The sequence below is a fragment of the Pinus tabuliformis genome, chromosome 5_2, assembly GCF_031772625.1.
Source record: "Pinus tabuliformis cultivar Carrire ecotype Pingquan chromosome 5_2, CPIR1, whole genome shotgun sequence".
Taxonomy (NCBI): Eukaryota; Viridiplantae; Streptophyta; class Pinopsida; order Pinales; family Pinaceae; genus Pinus; species Pinus tabuliformis.
In genome coordinates, this window is record NC_142306.1 from 780610478 (window position 1) to 780627913 (window position 17436).

Sequence of the window (17436 nt, forward strand, 5' to 3'; positions counted from 1 at the left end):
TATGTCAGGGCCTTAGGAGTAAGCCCTGAATAATGAGCAGTAGAAGGTTGGGAACTGGAGGAGGAAACTTCAAAGGCTGGTGATATGGTAGCACAGTCTGGGGGAGTTTTCTCTTTCCAGAATTTCTTTAAAATCAATCTTTCTCGCTCAGATACAAATGGGGCTTTCTACTCGGATGTATTTGAGCGAGTATGAGGCCTTTTAAAAGCGAGGGTTATGAATGATAATGTGGGGGGTGTGGAGTCGCCAAGGTGATATGAATGCAATCAGAACAGACTTCGCTCACCCACCTGAAGGGTGCTTAGTTTGTCGTATCCCGAGGAAAAAAAATCCTTCAATAAGCTCCTCGGCAACGATGCCAAAAGATGTTGTAGCTCCCAGAGATAGCCTTGGATTGCTTACAAGACCAGTGCCTAGGCACATCTAGATTGGGGTGTCTCAAATAATTTACAGGAAACTGGAGACATCACTTATGTTCTATATATATATATATATATATATATATAGATATATATATAGATAGATAGATATAGATATAGATATATATGAAATGGATTGGTTCATTTATCCAAAGAAATAAGACATGGATTTCAGGTACTTCTTCACAGGTTCAGATCTCATAAATAAGTATAAAAATAGTGGAGACCGAGTGTTTCATGGTCTTACAGCTTAATAATATTTTGCAGATCATATGAGAGAGGACCAAGAGAAGGATCAACTCATAACATAGAGCGTAAGGCTTCAGGAATTATACACTTAACACACAGAGCTGAGGCATTAAGTATTTCTATACTTATTTGAGTTATAAGCAGAAATATGAATGAAGGAGGATTTGAAAGCTATGATTCATGCATTGTAGATTTAAAGATATAATTTCAATAGTCCACACAGGCATATTCATAAACAATGTTCAGACAAATGAATCTGTGAAACAATTAAAGGAATTTGCATTAACATGTAGATACTAATGAATCCATGAGGGAGCTTGAAATATTTCTAACTATAATTGCATGAATTTGGGGAAGAAGCATGAACATAAAAATGAGTTTGACAAAGGGAACACATACGGTGATACTTGAAGGGGGAATCACCATTGTTTCCTTGATATTCTAAAAAAGATATGTATTACAAAGAGATACAATATGAAAATAGCATGTAGTGTTTTCTATAAAATTTTTGAACATTTTCCAAGTCTTGCTTTCCCCTATTTATCTGGAGAGGGGAGAAAGAACATTCATTATAGAAAAATATCTCTAGCCTAGTCTCAGTTGTCAAGTCAACTAGATATCTCAGTCAAAGATGGCTCTGTGACCCAAAATATTACAGAATTAAAAGCCTCATTAAAAGGAGGCATTTTATAGTAAAACAAATAAATAAACATAAGTTGTAAAATATACAAAGATCTCCTTGCCCATCCTGTGATTTTCTTTCCTGCAGGAGTTGCTCTACCTAAGGTATGGCTTCTCCTCGATCAACCCATCCTGCGCTTTGAATGCACCACCTGCTCCTCTTAAAACCATAGTTTTCGATCCATCATGCCCTTTAAACCTCTATCCTACACTATCAATGCCTTCACATGGTGGGTGATATGTATTACAATGTAAAGCGCAGTCTCTTAGGCGCGGGCCTTTTTCCTCTAAAACAAGCGAAATGGGCACTTTTAATTTCCCCCTTAGCCCCCTTTTATTATAGCCCCTCGTGTGGCTTTCCTCATATGACCAGGGGCTAGAACCAGGGGCTTAGCCCTCAGGTGCTAATGCCTTTAGACCCATGTCTAGGAGCCTTTTGTTTTGTGTCGCAAAACCCTACATATCGGCACTTTACCGTGTTTTTTCCTTAAGCTTCTTCCCCAGACACTTGCGTTCACTAATCTGCGGGATCGGGCCCACCTAAGACATCGCAATCACACTATAGGAGAGGGGGACCCTTTACCTTTTCCATAGCACTCAACGATAGTCCTAACATGAAATCCTCCTAAGGCAAAATCACTAAACATATCACACTAGGAGGGTTTCTCGCATATCGCAATCGTAGGAAACTTTACCTTTAGCTTCTCCCCTTTACGGTAGTGACCACCGATCTGCGGGGTGACATCATCACTGCCACGTGTCACACTGTGAGTGGTGACACATGGCACCCAAAAATGGCCCCATTTCACCCCTAAAAACACTGAAACTGGGTGATATGTGTCCCCCTTACGACCATGTCACCCTCCGCTGCCACGTGGAGGAGAGAGAAAGGGTGTCGCTCGCCTTAGTTTTTCCATGCTTTCCTTTGTTAACTCTTTTCATCCCTCCCCCGACGATGTTTCATTATACCACAAAATCGGCCCCTGCAAGGTCTTTTAAGTTTATAACTCACTAATGTGCCAATATGCCAAGCTGTGGGACTGCGGCGTTGTCGGGATGCAGGATTGCACCACATGGAGGAGAGAGAAAGTAATCCACCCGCCTTGGATTTTCCATTATTTCCTATGTTAACTCTTTTCTACCCTTCCCTGACGATGTTACATTATACCGCAAAATGGGCCCCCGCGAGGTCGTTTAAGTTTAGAACCTGTCGATCCGCCGATATGCCGAGCTGCGGGACTACGGGGTCGCCAGGATGCGGGATTCTAGATTGCCGTCATACTTATACATTTTCTTGGTTTTCAAGGCTTTCCAAGGCAATCTTCAACATTCTCTAACTTCTCATCCCGAAGTCCTTTTTGGACTTCTATATACCATTGGAAATCTCTTTTTGAGAACTAGGCACCGAAGGGGATCTGATCAAGCTCTGAGATCTTCTGTAGCCTAGGAAAGTGGCTCCAAACTTCACTGCTCTTGGGCAACCTTAACCAATTGAATCCCACAATGCAGTGATTGACAATAGAGCCTCAGAGTAAGGAGTGCATGTTTTCTTATATATTTTGATGAAGTTAAAGGGTACAAATTGCTTGATATCAACACTGAAGAGCTCTTTATAAAAAGGAGTGTAAACTTTAAAGAATATGCTTTTCATACACCACAAGATGAACTTATTACAAATTTTCCCTCACCACTAATTGATGAGTATGAAGATGATACTTTGGATCAAAATTCTGATCTAGATGAGCCTTTGCCTGTGACATTTGTTGTACCACTAGTTTTTTAACATTGAGATAATACTTCCTCATGCAGTTCAGAAGATTCTCGACCACCTTCAACACAAAAATGGTGCAGCATGAGTGATCTCTTAGCTGATCCTGCCACTATACCTCGGTTTGAGAAAGCTCCAGAAGAACTCTTAGCAATGGAGCCATGCATTCCCGTGTATGCTTATATGATGCATGCATGTGATTGACAGACTGATGCAAAAGTAATTGGGCATTTTGAATGGGAAGCAACTATGGATGAGGAATACAAGTCTCTCATTAAGAACCAAACTTGGGATTTGGTTCCACTACCTTCCAATCGTAAACTTGTCAGGTGAAAGTGGTTTTACTGGGCCAAGAAAGTACCAGATGGCCAAGTTAGTCGATATAAGGCATGGTTAGTGGCAAAAGGTTTTCAGCGGGTACATGGTGTTGACTATGATGAGAGTTTTTCACCAATGGAAAAAATGGATTCCATTCTGCTAGCTCTCTCCATTACATTAGTAAGAGGATGGGAGGTGCATCATATGGATGTGAAGAATGCCTTTCTTCATGGTGATCTTAAGGAGGAAATCTACATGGAGCAGCCACAGGGATACATGAAAAATTCATCTCTAGTATGCCAACTAAAGAAATCTCTCTATGGCCTCAAGCAAGCACCTAGAGTGTGGTATGCAAAGATGGATTCCTATTTATTATCTAAAAATATTGTACGCTGAAAATATGATTCCAATGTTTATTTGTTGAAGAAAAATGACTCCTTGTTAATCATAGTACTCTATGTAGATGATCTTTTGATAATACCTAGTTCAACTTTTTTCATTGCTAAGATTAAAAATGCATTGCATAAGTGGTTTTCTATAACATATATGGGCTTGCTAAATTTATTCCTTGGACTAGAGATCAATCAGATTGGTTCTAGGATTACCATTTCTTAACCAAAGTATGCTAGCAATACTTTAGCATGATTTCACATGAGTGATTGCAAGCCAACACCCACACCTTTAATATCAGGGATAAAGATTGAGAATGGAAAAGAGACACACCATTGGTTGAGTGCACATTGTATCATCAGCTTGTGGGGAGTCATCTTTATCTCACTTACTCATGTCCTGATCTCTCATATGTTGTAGGAGTAGTTTTCAGATACATGTAGGAGCCAAATGAGTTACGCTAGAAAGTTGGAAAGTGCATCCTTCAATATGTCCAAGGGTCAATCACCTATGGGATTCATTATGCAACAAATTGTTCTTTGGATCTCATTGGGTTCACAAATTCAGATTGGGTTGGTGGAAACCTTGATCGAAAGTCCACCTTTGGTTATGTACTTAGTTTGAGATCCGACCCAATTTGTTGGTCAAGATAGAAGTAGACTGTCATTTCTTTATCATCTATGGAGGTTGAGGACGGGGGAGGAGTTAATCACACTATTTAGGTTGTTTGGCTACAACATTTCCTTTTTGATCTTGGGATCAACATCTATCGCCAAACTGTCATATTGTGTGACAATCAGAGTACACTAAAGTTTTGCAAAGATCCGATGCAACGGCAATAGACCAAACATATCGATATCGACATGAACTTCATTAGATAACCGATTCATGATGAGATCATCGATCGACAATATTATCCTAGTTCTAAGCAAACTGTCGATATCTTTACCAAGACATTCACTGAGCAGAAGTTTCAATTTCTACAAGATCGTCTCAAGTGAAGGACACAACTTCCTGGTAGTTGTTTTTTCTCTATTTTTTGTTTGCATTTATTTTTTTTTTATTTTTTTTTTTGGGGGGGGGTGGTCTTCCCACTGGGTTTTCCCCCTTTCCTCTTTTCATGCATTGTACATGGGTACTTAAAATGGCCTTGTTGTTGGGACTCATTCATTTAGCATCACACTCACCTAAGTTATGCTTAAGGGGGCGTGTTGGTGTACATGCACCTATTTAGCCTTAATTAGCTTTAGTTAAACTCTAGTGTTTGCATGTGATGTGCACTTGGATTTAGTTAGTTAACGCAAGTGCTTACATGTGGTGAGCACTTGGCTTTAGTTAGTTAACTCTATTACTTGCATGTGGTGCATGTGCACATTAACATAACATAAAACACACTTATATTTAGTTAGGTATAATTAGCCCTAGTTATTTCATATACAACTAAGCTCAACTTAGTTTCTTTCTTTATGTATGATTCTCAAATAGTTATTCAGTAATCGAATTCATTCTCTATTCTAATTTTATTTTTTAATTCTTACGAGTTTGTAAAATTATTCTTCAGTTAGATCCTTATTTGTGCTCTAATAATTTTAGAGGTCTTTATGCGATGAAGACATTCTTCCTTTTAATGATAGGATATCCATGTATGTTTGTTGATAAAGTTCCAACAGTGGTGAATGAGTTCAATTGAGATTTGCAGTTGATTGCATCACACATCTATCGACTTTCGCAACCCCAATCTTATTTTATGTCAAAATGATAACCTATGGTCACTTCATGTAGAAGGAGAACATTTAATGTGTGAAGTTTCAGAGAACAATCAGCTCATAAAGGGGGAAAAAATTTTGTGTGTGAAGTTTTAGGTATGCGGTCACCTCATGCAAAGGTAGAATATTAACTTGTGAAATTTGAGGGATATAGTCATGTCATATAGAAGGAGAACATTTAATATATCAAAGTGACAAACATGGAGAAGAAGGGAATAAAAATGAAAATAAGGTTTACAGATGGCTTTGAAATCTCCATCTACCTTTGGGGCATTTTGGTTTATGTGGGAATTTTATTTATATAAGCTTTCAATGGTTTTTTTTCATTTATGGTAAGTGTATTTAATATATTGAAAGTATTTTAAGATCACACATTCTTCTAGATTGTTTGTTTACGTTCATTTCATATACTTCATCGCTTTGATTTAATGTACATGCCGTAAAATTGGTTGAACTCGCCACTTTGATTTGATGTACATGCCGTAAAATTGGTTGAACACGCCACTTTGATTTGATGTACATGCCATAAAATTGGTTGAACACACCACTTTGATTTGATGTACATGCCGTAAAATTGGTTAAATTATATAATATTGATATACATGTCAACCGAAAATGGAACTAATAAAGACTTGATTCTATTAGTATTATTATATTCACATAAAATATTCAATACATGCCATTGGATTCATCAAATTGTATTAATATGTAATAAAACCTAGCCTTGTAGTTTTACATAAGGAAATATTTTTCATGTTTTATTCAATTTGTGATTTATTGATTTATTTAAAAGTCTAGTCTTGTATAATCATGATGTTTAGTGGTTTAGACTCACTACTTTTTGTTTGATTTTATTGATGATTGGTTATATTATAATCATATATTTATGGAAATATGATGAACATTAATAATCCTTATTAATGACTTATTTGGCAGTAAATGTCCTTGATAATGACTATGAAACATGGTGATATTCGATGATGTTTCATCATCATTAATCCTTTTGATGTTGCGGTTGATATTATGTACACTTGTTGAATAACATGCGTATTGATACGCATTATTAGTCCCTGCCTTTGGCACTGCAGGGACTCTAGTGATCGCTAGAGCGTTGACCGGCCATTAAATGGTATTTTGACCAAAAATTTCTTAGCGCTATCAAAATTTACCCAAAATTTCTGGTTGTAATTTTAGTTAACCAAAATTTTATCAAAAGTTTAGATTTCCACCTCTTATTGGATCCTTCTCGTGTTCTGAGGCAACTTTCCATGTCCAACGAACTTTTAACCAAAGTTCCAAAAAACCATGCCAACGGTTTTTACTTTTTACCTAAAGTTTGAAAATAGTTTTAGATATGACATATCTAAAGTATTGAATTATATGTTTTTTGCTACTATGTTCAAATGTGATCCATACATAAATTTCATATTATATGATGCATACATTTCATATTATCTTTATTTCCACTGCTGACACATTTTCCCTGTCCTGTCACACTACACCCTACCAGTTAACCACTTGTTCGCTTGTTGCCACCGCATGTTGCCACATTCTTCCTCTGTTGCCACACCACACCCCATCCCACCACTTCAGCACTTGTTCTCTTGCTTTCAAGAGGCTATTATTGTTGGTGCTTGTTTGCTTTCTTTTCATGTACATAGAATTAGTGATTTTCCTGTGTATATAATTGAGACAGGGATGTGAGCACAAAACTGAGTTGATATAGGGATGAGTTGATACAATGGTGCAAGAACTGAGGCACAACCCATCCCACCACTTCAGTGCTTGTTTGCTTTATTTTCTTGTACATAGAATTGTTTGCTTTCTTTTCTTGTACATAGAATTGAGACAGGGGTGTCAGCACAGAACTGAGTTTAGAACTGAGTTTAAACAGGGATGCAAGAGCTGAGGTCTATATAGGGATGCAAGAACTAAGCCACACACGTGCCTCATCCCACCAGTTCAGCGCTTGTTTTCTTTCTTTCAAGAGGCTATTATTGTTGGTACTATATTGGTGATTTTCCTATACATAGAATTGAAACAGGGATGTGAGCACAAAACTGAGTTGATACAGGGATGCAAGAACTAAAGAACTGAGTTAGAAGAACAAGAAATGATACAGGGATGCAAGAACTAAAGAACTGAGTTAGAAGAAGAAGAAATGATACAGGGATGCAAGAACTAAAGAACTGAGTTAGAAGAAGAAGAAAACAACATTCAAGGTGTAACTAGAGAGATAACAACGTGACTATCCTATCCAATTCAATTGAGTGTATTTATCCTTCCACAACAATGGCAATGGAAGACATTAACATGAGAATCCAATGGAGAAACAATATCATGTAGGCACACACAGGCCCTATATCCAAGTACAAATAAATCATGTAGATGCAAGGATAACTAGAGTGAAGGTGGGCATAGATGAAGAGCAAGAAGGAGCCTATCTCCTCATCGATATTGCATCTCTCATCGAGTATACCCAAGTACGAATAAATCATGAAGATGCAAGGATAACTAGAGTGAAGGTGGGCATAGATGCAAAGCAAGGAGGAGCCTATCTCCTCATCGATATTGCATCTCTCATTGAGTACGCTAATTATATCAAGTTGATTCTTTATGCTTCAAGGTAAAAGAAACGTCACTCAATTCATAAATTAAGGATATTCTAATTTACTGTCTAAATAATTTTCGATAAAGAACATATTTTGCAAATAAATAAAAAAAGACATTAGACACACACAGTTCAATAACTTGAGTAAAAATTTATTTTCAAAACAAGTGGACATTGGAAACACAGTTCAATAACATGAGTAAAAATTTATTTTCAAAACAGGTTGTCATTAGAATGGGGAAAACAAGTTGTCATTAGAATGGGGAATAGAATGGGAAATGAAATGAAATGCTATTTCTGTTGTACCATTATTTTCAAATGTTTCTCTAAATCAAAACATGAAATTAGAAGGTTTCTCTTGTCAGGTAAACCGAAGAAATTTACTATGTTTCTATTTCTCAAGATTTGGAAAGTTTCTATCTTTTGAAAGTCCCATTTAATTGAAAGATTCAGATTTCATAGATTACAAATTCTTACAATGGATGTAATGATGGGAAAGAAAGGGTCCTTCACGACAGTTCAACAATGTACTAACCCATTCCTGTATATGAATGAAATATCAATCAGGATTTCCTTTTTCTCACGGTTTCAACCCGCATCACACATACAAATAATGATTGAAATAGAGATTGAGGAGATATGGATAAGAGAGAAAATCCCGAATAATCTAGAACTAAGCATTTTGAAACTATGACGCAAAGGATTTGGATAAGCAAACCCACCAAACAACCTTAATAGGAATAGAATAAGCATAGACATGCGAAAAATTGAGGAAAGACAATGACTGAATTATATAGAAAAGAAAAGTATCCCTATAATTTTCAGTTTGAAATTTCCAAGGAAGGTGAACCGTTGCCTTTTGTCATTTCATCTTTATTTATTGCAAACCATCTAGGCATCTTTTTCATTTGAACTGCACTGCATGTCATGGAATCTTTGTTGTTTTCTGAGGAATGCCCATTAGAGAATGAATGAAGAAATCCACAAATTGGAATTTGAACAATGGGAATTCATTCAAAATGAGGTAAAAGAGACAACAACTAACATGTATCATGATAATGAGCATGAGTAGCAAGGCGTCGATCCCCCAGGAAGAGCCTCGAATATTATGTATCATGGAGGCATCCACCCTGGTTACTGTGAGTTCAACAAATCTCTCTCCTATCAACCATGATATATCGATTGCCACCACCAGTAACACCAACAACACCAACAGAACAGGGAGCCAAACTTTTCGATCGACTGCCCAAGAAAATGTTGTTTCAATGTCTACATCACTATCGTCCTCACTAGCAAAAACCAAGGTGAAAGTATTATGAAAAACATAAATGTCAGCCTCACCGAGCTGGATGGGAGAAGGACATCGAAATCAAAAATAAAAACAACCCAAACCCTAATATAAACCCAACACTGAAAATTTTGCTGAGGAAAATTGGATTTGAACTCACCCATGTAATAAATATCCATTCCCTCTGGTCATAGACATAGAAATGCCATCCAGCGATGGATCTGTCACATGCATTTCTAAGGTTGCAAGGACTTACATTTCTTCTTGCATTGCAATCATAATTATAAATGGGGTTCGGTTCGCAGCACCAAACCAATAAATGCAAGAGCTTACAGAAACTACCTCTGAGCACCGTACAATTCTCTGCCTGAGTTGTTACTTCCAATATGGGGTAAGCTACTTACTCTGTTATCCAGGAAGTGCTTCTCCCTTCCACTATGGGTAAACTACTTACTCTGTTTCGAAGAAGTGTTTGTCCCCGTGGGTAAGTCTTTGCGACTGTTATGCAAATGTTATTGCAGCAGACCAGGTGATTCATTTTGTAGAGGCAACATAATTGAAGCAGTGAATACGAGTCAAATTTACACTACAAAAAACTTTCAGAAAATTGATGAGAAGAATAATATGAAACTACTAGGAAAGTATTACCAAAGCTGGTATAGGCACATAGGTTGCATGCTATGGACGCCAAGGTAGGTTGTACGTTACATCCTATGGACACTACATAGAGTGCACACGTGGTGCATGCATGTGAGGCATGCAACCCAAAATGATCTTTCACTTTTTTTATCTAAGATACCCTTTTGCCTTATATATATATATATATATATATATATATATATATATATATATATATATATATATATATATATATATATATATATATATTATTTAAATAAATAAGTAAATAAAATCAGATGTAAATTTATATTAAAATAATACATATAAACGAAGGGAGCAGGATCTGGAGTGGAGAAAGCGATGAAGGCATTCAACTAGGGTTAGGGTTCCGGCACGGGATGCTTCTGGCAGTCCTGTACCCGGGACAGAGAGCAGGGGAAGCCTGAAGCCACTCGAATCTGATCAGAGAGGCGAGGAGCACAGAGACGAGAGGAGTAAGGGGATTCAAAGAAAGGCGGGACTGACAGAGAAATGGCAGACGAGGACGGGAGGGGAGAGATCCTCTCCTATAAAAATGTAGTGGTAGGTGAGACCAACAGAAATGGGATGTACAGAGGAGTCGGCAGAAGTAACAAGGATATCCCGGTCATGGGAACTCATTGGCAAGAAGGGTTGGGAAGCAGATGCTTGCCAAGAGCAACAAAAAAACCTAGGTTCATAATCCCTAACAATAAACTAGAAGAATATAGAGGATACATGAAAGATCATGCTCTGATCTGTAAGTTTGTGGGGACCTGGCCGTCTGAGAAGGATTTAGCCAAATGGATACAATAGAGATGGAAGCCCAAGGGACACATAGACCTAAAACTAGGAGCAAAGGGTTTTTTTACAGTTATTTTCGCTAACTTGGAGGATAAGGAGAGGATCTTTGAGGGGGGACCCTATTTCCTGAATAACGCTGGTCTATTTATGAGGCACTGGGAGGAATGCTACAACCCAGACAAGGAAAAAATGCTAGCGGCGCCTATCTGGGTCAGACTGTTTGGACTCCCAATCGAGTTCTAGGATCCAGAGATTCTGGAAGGGATAGGAAACACGATTGGGACATTTGTTAAAGTGGCTGAGACCACCAAAAGAGGAAAATATACGTCCTATGCCAGGATCTGTGTATACATGAATATCACAGAACCGCTACCGGAGTATATCGAAGTAGAGTACCATGATGAGGTCTGGCAGCAACCAGTGGATTATGAGCATATCCCATTTTGATGTCGAAGATGCCACGAATATGGTCATCTCTTTAAACAATGTCCCCTGAATGCATCTGGAGTAGTAGCAAAACAGGGGAAGGAGGAACAGAAGGAGACAAAGGCAAACAGGGAGGATGATGAAGGATTCACAGAAGTGCTTACCAGAAGGAAATCTCAAAAAGGATCAGTTCCTCTAAAACCATCTGTCAAAACAGTCACCAGAGAAAACCAAAACAAGTTTGGGGTACTACAGGAAGAGGAAATGGAATTGGAAAAGGAAGCCAGTGAAGAGGAACCAGTGGAACCTATAAAAAGGGATGAAGGAAAAGACACGATGCAAACAATCTTAGAACAGGAGAAGGAAGGAGGAAATATGGGAACCCCCCAAGACTTATCCGAAATGGAGATAGACCCACAAAAGGACAAAGGAAGTGAAGAAGAACAAGTAATGAAGAGACTTCTACATGAATGGCATCATCTGGATGAAAGATTCATACTGGAAGAACAAAAACAATTATACAAGGAAATGTTCCAAAAATATAAGGAGAAAGGAGGAGCAGTCGTAGAAAATCAACCAAAACAGCTAGGAATGCAAGGAGGACAAGGCACGAAAGCGGGAAACACTGGAAAAGCAGGGAGAAAAAGAGGAAGAAGACCTATGAGTGAAACCATCCAAATGGTTGGAGATATGCTAGTCAACTCAGGAAGAGTCATACCTCTATCAGAGGTATTCCAACAACCCCTTAAATTGTTAAAATGATAATTACAACATGGAATATTAGAGGGTTAAATAGTAAGGGGAAACAGAGATATCTGAGGGACAGATTGAAAAAAGATAAACCCAGTATAATGATTATTCAGGAAACTAAAATTAGTGAACAGAAATTGAAAGAGATAATGCAGAAATTTCAGCCTCATTATGAAATAATGGGACAGGATGCTATAGGTAGTGTAGGGGGCCTGGCAATTCTATGGAACACAGAGGAAGTTCAATTTGAAAATTGGGTGAGTTTGCCTCGAATTCTTTCAGGAAAATTCAGGAATATAGGTTCTCAAGAATGGGTCCTTCTCACTGGAGTATATGGCCCCCATTTAACGGGAGAACGCAGAAGCTTTCTTCAAAAGGTGGGAACAATCCGAAGTTTATTCCCAGATTTACCATGGATTATAGGAGGTGACTTTAACATGATCACATCCCTAGAGGAAAAATGAGGAGGTCTAAGAAGAACAGATCCGGACATGGAAGCCTTTGGCGATATGATATCGGAACAAAGACTGGTGGACATACCTACTACAAATGGGATATATACATGGAATAACAGAAGAGGAGGTATAAACCAAATTGATTCAAGACTGGACAGATTCCTAATATCTGAACAAGAAATAAACAAAGACATATTTTTTGAAGCAATGATCCTACCAGGAATGGGTTCAGACCACTGGCCGATCAGACTAGAAATTGACATTAAGGCCTATCCAAAAAAACATCCTTTTAGGTTTGAGGCCTTTTGGCTTAGGGATCAGAAATTCATAACAAAAGTGGAGGAGTGGTGGAACCAGAGCCAGCAAAGAGGAAGAAGAAGAATGTAGACCTTCCAATTAAAATTAAAAGAGCTCAAGGAGAAAAATAAAAAATGGAATAGAGAAGAATTTGGGAATATATTCAAAGACCAACAACTATTACACCAAAAAATGACAATCCTACAACAAGAAATAATCTCAGAAGGTAGAAGTGAGGAAAGAATGCAAGAAGAAGGGATATTAATAAGCCAAATAGAAGAAAGAAGAAAACAAGAGGAGATTCTATGGAAACAAAAATCAAGAGTGAACTGGATTAGAGAAGGAGAAAGAAATACGAAATTCTTCCACCAAGCCATGATTTAGCACAGAGAGAGAAATCGAATCTTTTCCATCACAAATGAAGAAGGACGATGCCTAACCCAGCATGAGGAAATGGAGTAGAATCTAGTAGATCACTTCAAAAACCTCCTTACGAAACCCCAAGTGAATAGAAGAGTAGATATTGGAAGGATTTGTAATGAGATCCCTGAACTGATCACTAGAGATCAGAACTTAGCTCTTATGAGAGCTGCAACCCTAGAGGAAGTGGAAGATATTGTGAAAGGGATGAAGAAGAATAAAGCTCCAGGACCAGATGGATTCACAGTGGAATTCTACCAAGAGGGCTGGAAATTCTTGGGGCAAGACATTTTGGAGGTGGTTGAAGAATCGCGCCGAAATCAGAAGGTATGTCCTAGTCTAAACTCAACCCTCTTGTCTCTTATTCCCAAAACTGCTAACTCTGATATTGCCCAGGGTTTTAGACCCATTGCTCTATGTAATGTAATTTACAAGATTATTGCCACATTGATAGCCAAGAGACTGAAGCCAATTCTATCAAGTATTATCTCTCTAGAACAAACTGGGTTTGTGGAAGGAAGACAAATACTTGATGGCTTAGTAGTATCTCAAGAGGTGGTGCACTCCTTGAAAACCAAAAAGGAAGCATGAATGATGATCAAACTGGATCTCTCAAAGGCATATGACCGACTGAACTGGGACTATCTTAAATCAGTTTTAGTGGCATTCGATTTTAACAATAGATGGATACAATGGGTATAAGATATGATCTCTACGCCAAATTTCTCCATTCTCTTGAATGGGACGCCAACTTCGATGTTCAATGCCACAAGAGGACTGAGGCAAGGGGATCCCCTGTCCCCATTTTTGTTCATCATAGCAGCAGAAGGACTTGGCAGATATATCAAGAAAGAACTGAGAGAAAGGAAAATTAAAGGGTTAAGACTATGGGGTAACAACCTACCGATCACCCACCAGCAATTTGTAGATGATATCATGCTTTTCTGCGCAGTCTCCCTAAGAGAAGTAAAAAGAATAAAAAATATTCTTGACCTTTTCATGGAAGCTTCAGGCACTCAAATCAACAAGGACAAATCCTGCACATTCCTCTTCAACACGTCGGGCACTGTTAAATCTTTCTTGACTAGAATATTGGGCTTTCGCTCTGGAGATTTACCCACAAAGTATTTGGGAACCCAACTAGCCCTAAATCCACTCAAGATGGCTAACTGGCACCACACCATAGAAAAACTCAAGAATAGATTGGCAAACTAGTCCTTTCAAACCTTGAACATAGCAGGAAGAATAGTGCTTCTTAGATCGGTCTTACAAGAAATTCCCATCTACCCTCTATCGGCAACGACTATACCAAAACGGGCATGCACAAAAATGGTGGAGATATTCAAAAAATTCATTTGGGGAGGGCCACAGCAACAAAAGAAATGGGTCCTAATATCGTGGAAGGGCCTGACAAAAAATAAAGTAGAAGGGGGATTAGGGCTAAGAGATCCCTACATCCTGAATCAAGTAATGGGAGTGAAGTTGTGGTGGAGATGGATGAAGGGAGGAGGAGACCTATGGAAAATAATCTGGACGCAAAAATACAACATGCACACAAAAATTGGAGACCTCTTAAGACTGGAAGAAACACCAAGAGGCTCTACAATATGGAACCTGGCTAGTCAAAACAGAGACATGATCTCCAAACATGCATTCTGGGAAATCTGGAATGGGAAATCAGCTAAATTCTGGGATGAAGCTTGGCAGCAAAGAGAAAAACTGAAGGAAATGGAGGGCCTTAGAAATACATGTTAGAGGGCTAAGGAGGAAGGACTAAATTATGTAAGAGATTACTGGAATGAAGGAAGACAGGAGGAAACCTGGAGAACTTGGACGGATCCGGAAGTGTGGGATAGAAACATTGATACTGAACAAAGAGAGCTATATACAAGAGAAATGAAGTCTAGGAGAATAATTATTAGAACAGGTCCAGATATATTGAGATGGGGTAAATCTACGACAGGAACCTTCATGATCAAAGAAGCCTACCATCTAACCACGCAGCAAGGGCAAGATGAAAATGCTCCCATCTGGAAACAAATATGGCAGGGTCACTGGTGGCCAAAGGTAACTATGTTTTTATGGCTGGTAGGGAAGGGTCGTACCCTGACATGGGACCAACTTCAGAAGCGTGGAATCCATGGACCCCCTAGATGTTGTTTATGTAAACAAGCTCAGGAAACATAGGAACATCTCCTAAACTCATGTCCTTTCGCCCAGCAGCAATGGGAAGAAATTAATAAGCTTTTTGGGAAGACAAATAGAGATCCTCACAGCATTAAAGAAACTATTAATCAATGGGGATGAGGCCAATTCCTGAGCCCAGTGGTTAGAAGGGCCTGGAGTTTAGCGGTGGGCTTAAATATATGGATGATATGGAAAGAGAGAAACCAAAGAATATTTCAAGACAAAGAAATGGCACCTGAACTGATCTGGAAAAGAACCCAAAGCCACATAAGGGAAACAATCTTAGCGGAAAACTGGAATCAAGAAGATTGGGAAACAACTCCGGAGGAAGGAAAGATCTTGGCATACCTCAATTTAGAACAAGGAATGGTTCATCCCCAGAAACAGAAAGATCCAGCAATGCTTATCCATAGCCCTGCCAATTTTAGGCGCCCTCAAGATGGCTTCATCAAACTGAACTTCGATGGAGCCTCTAAAGGAAATCTAGGGCCAGCAGGGTTCGGAGGCATCTTTCGGGATCATCAAGGGAGGACAAGATGGGTGTACGCAGATCATGGGGGTATTATGAGCAACAACGAAGCAGAACTAATGGCAATTCACCAAGGATTAAGAATAGCGATCCGAAATGGATACAATAATATGGAAATAGAGGGTGACTCAAAGCTAGTGATAGAGATGCTTAGAAAATTGAATAATGGCAAGGACTGGGAAAAAGTAGCGCAGAGCTGGAGGATGGCAAGCCTAATTCAGGACATGGAAATGCTCATAAAAAGAATTGACTATAAGATTATCAATCATATCAGAAGGGATGGCAATAAGGCAGCAGACTTCCTTGCTAATTGGGGATGCAATGAACAAGGGGGTAAGGTTGATAGTATATGGCCGATGCATACGGAAGATCAAAGGTGGGAGCCCCTCAAAGCAATCATCACCCATGACAATAATGCGGACACGATCTCAAGTTAATAGTCATAAGCGGCCCCCGATCGGGGTGAGAGATGGGGAGATGACGTGGGAACGGATCATGAAGAGGAGTGGATGGCATTGTCGGCCACCAAACATTCCTATAATAAAACAGGACACGGGGGCAGCATGCAGACGGGACAGCATCCCGAGGAACAGAGGTGACAAGGAATGGGGGAAGAAACAGCAGGAATCGACGACGGTAGAATGATGGGATGCAGGACAGGTGGGAGAAGGCAAATAAGAAAGGTGAAGGGAGTAAGGGAGATCATTATGCAGCGAAGGAGAAAGACAGCAGGAGTGCAGGACGAACTGGTTTCATCTGAGGCAAAGCAAAGGTCCGAGTATGTTTCCGCAAAGCCAAATCTTGTAATTTTCTTAACCTTAGGTAGTCTAATGGAAGAGGGGGGTGAGCTAGGAATAGCAGAGAGAGGGAGAAGTATGCCAGAGGGGGAAATATCCCTTATAGCTTGCAGTAAGGAAGCGGAAGGTGGTACGAAGGAAAATTCAGAGGAAGGGCATAGCATGGGAAGGAACCATGGAAACCAGGGCAAAGACCTGCTTGGTTTCTGCAAGTGTTGCGCTCAGGGACAGCCCAAGGAGGACAAAGAAACAATCTGGGAGATAGAGAAGACTACAAAGAGTAATCAATTGTCAGGGCTAAGGGGAGGAAAGCCTGAGAGTAGCCAGACCATCGGGAGAACTTGGAAAGGGGAGGGAAAAATCTGGGGAAAGGGAACTCAGGAAATGGGAATAAAAGCAATTGCAGAGAATCTAACCTTTGCTGTTGGCCATGATAAACAGGAGGCTGTAAGGAGTAAAATGGCACGGCTGGGACGAGGTAGGGGGTGTGGTGGAAGAGGTTGGTCTAACCAGCCTGGTCGCAATAACCCAGCAACCTCAACATCGGTCCCTCAAAGACGCAGTCGGAGAACTATCAGGAAAATTGTTCAAGAGGCTGAAAGGGCGTATAGAGAAGGCACTGACGAGGATATCTGCAGGCTC